Source organism: Pinus tabuliformis, chromosome 5_2 (assembly GCF_031772625.1).
Source record: "Pinus tabuliformis cultivar Carrire ecotype Pingquan chromosome 5_2, CPIR1, whole genome shotgun sequence".
NCBI lineage: Eukaryota > Viridiplantae > Streptophyta > Pinopsida > Pinales > Pinaceae > Pinus > Pinus tabuliformis.
Window position 1 is genome coordinate 730,146,188 of NC_142306.1, and position 2,976 is coordinate 730,149,163.

A 2,976-nucleotide genomic window follows, 5' to 3' on the forward strand; every position below is an offset into this window, starting at 1 on the left:
CTTGATTGTTTAACTAAACAAAATTACGACGATCTTGAAACACTTCTTTTAATGCATTTTGAGAATAACAATAAAATTCAAAATAACTCCGCGGATCAACGTGCATGTCTCAGTCTTGTTCATAGAAAATTCCCGGGAAGATGAGGACGCCCTGGATGAACAGGGGCAGAGAACGACTGACAATCAGAAGCATGAAGCAGAGGCCCCTGAAGCTGATAAGGAGCAGGAGGTTAAAGATGCGGCCGCAGATCCGGAAAACGCAAAGCAACGCAAGCAAGAACAGAGGGCGGGAACTGGCGAGGAGGAAGACACCTTTCCCACTACTGCTGAAAGAGAAGCCTATGGACGATTGAAGTGCAAATGGACGATTGATGACGCCCGCGCACAAGGTTCTTATGGCTTTTTGTTTGGTCTTAGACTGGTGTCTTCTGCTGTTTGTTTTTTGACTCAATTATAGTAACCATGCTTCTGGTCTCTTTCGTGCCCTGGTTGAATGTCCCTGTTCCTGAATTTTGTGTTAACGATTTGGGTAAGGTCAGTCTCCCCTGCGTGGGATGTAATGGTTGGTGCCCCTGCGTGGGCGTGCTCTTATGGAAGTCTGGCTTTTGTGTCTGGCGCCCCTGCGTGAGCTAGTTTTTTGGATGCCTCAATTGCTCTCGGGTGACATATCCAGAGCCTGATTCTCTCTTGTTTCACCATGATGTATTTTTTACTCTTGTACATAATATAATAGTTTAGTCTTTTACCGAGAAAAAAAAAATTCAAAATAACTTTTAGTAATATCTTTTTACCTTCTTATATACCTTATTTGGTCTTAGTGGATGATAATCATCATTATCACCATCATAATTACATACTATTGTAGGAAGTTTGCACTATTTTAGAGTTGAGGAGAAAAAAAAAATAGGATCAAATTAAATGTTGAATGTCAATAGCAGATTGAGGCTTGCTTAAATAATAATAGATTAATATATATCATAAAGTTATTTAATGACAAATGATCTTAGTAATGTGTCCAATATATACTATTATTTAAAACATTAACTAGATTAAATTTTTTCGAAATGAGGAATTAGAAAGTCACTTAGTTCACTAATTTTAATGTAGATATTCACCATTTTTTGTGTAAAAATTATCATGATAAAATTTATAAAACAAATTTATATAAACTTGCAAAAGCAAATCTTTCACATCTTAATGTTAATTCTTTACATTATCTATTTTTAATATTTGTATGGTTTATGTTAAAAGATAAGTTTGTTAAGGTTATTTTATGAAAATAATGATGTGTATGTTGCTATTATTAACCCATTTAATTATAATCCAATATATAGTAAAATATCATGTATGTGTTAAGTTATGATTATTACTAAAAGAGTGTTAGCACAATAAAAAGGCTATCACCTTTGCAACACTAGTAATATGGTTGAAGATTTAAAAACTGTCATAGATCATCCAGTTTATACTCATATTGGAATTAAATTTCAAAATATTTGTGACGCTACCAACCTTCGAAATTGTTTAACTAAACAAAATTATGATGATCTTGAAACACTCCTTTTAATGTATTTTTAGCATAACAATAAAATTTGAAATAACATTTAGTAATATCTTTTTACCTTCTTAAATACCATATTTGGTCTTAGTGGATGATAATCATCATTATCACCATCAACATTACATACTATTGTAGAAAGTTTGCACCATTTTAGAGTTGTGGAGAAAATATTTTTTTAAGATCAAATTAAATGTTGAATGCTAGTAGCACAATTTATTTTTATTTATTATTTGTACTTCTATGTTTAAAACTTGAGGCTTACTTAATTAATAATAGATTAATATGCAAGCTATATATTAAGTATAAAGTTATTTAATGACAAATGATCATAGTATGTGTCCAATATATACCATCATAGACCATTTTAAGTGGAGATGTAGGGATCAAATTTCTTCACGTGCAAATATTTTGAATGAAAGATACAATGTGTTATTTTTCATTGTTGAAACTGTATTTTTGAATGCTAAATAGAGTATATATATGACCAAATAAGAATTTTAACCATAATTTTTTTTTTCTTATATATAGATATATAAGAAGTTGATATGGACATAAATTAGTTAACATAAATCTTCAAATAGTTCCTCTGTATCTCTAGCTGAAATTTTTTGAAAAAGTATAAAATTTAAACATCTAATTCACACATTTTATATACTTCTAAATACTTTACAAAACATTCATTTCTTTTATTTTCTATTTAGAACATAATTTTTATTTCCCCCCCCATATTGGGTTGTAAAATGAGTCTCTCGTCTCAATTATCAATCATTTTATGATCAAAATCAATCATGAATTAGAATAGTAACAAAGTAGTACAATTTGATTATTTTCAAATACAACAAGAAAGAGAGAAAATTGACTAAGATATTTATTACAAATGTTTAGTTTTTATTCTTGTAGTGTTTAAGGATATTATATTGAAAAGAACATATTAACATTCATCTAAAACTTAGATTAGTTACATTATTTCTATTATCATTAACATTTATATTTATGTATTAAATTTGACTCTTGAATAATAGATTTTGCAAAAAAAAAAAAAAAAACTTACCTATGAAGTTATTTAACGATATACTAATATTGTTGTTCTTACTATTATTGACCACAATGATCAAAATCAATCATGAATTAGAATAGTAACAAAGTAGTACAATTTAATTATTTTCAAATACAACAAGAAAGAGAGAAAATTGACTAAGATATTTATTACAAATGTTTAGTTTATATTCATGTAGTGTTTAAGGATATTATATTGAAAAGAACATATTAACATTCATCTAAAACTTAGATTCCTTACATTATTTCTATTATCATTAACATTTATATTTATGTATTAAACTTGACTCGTGAATAATAGATTTTGCAACAAAAAAAAACTTACCTATAAAGTTATTTAAGAATATACTAATATTGTTTTT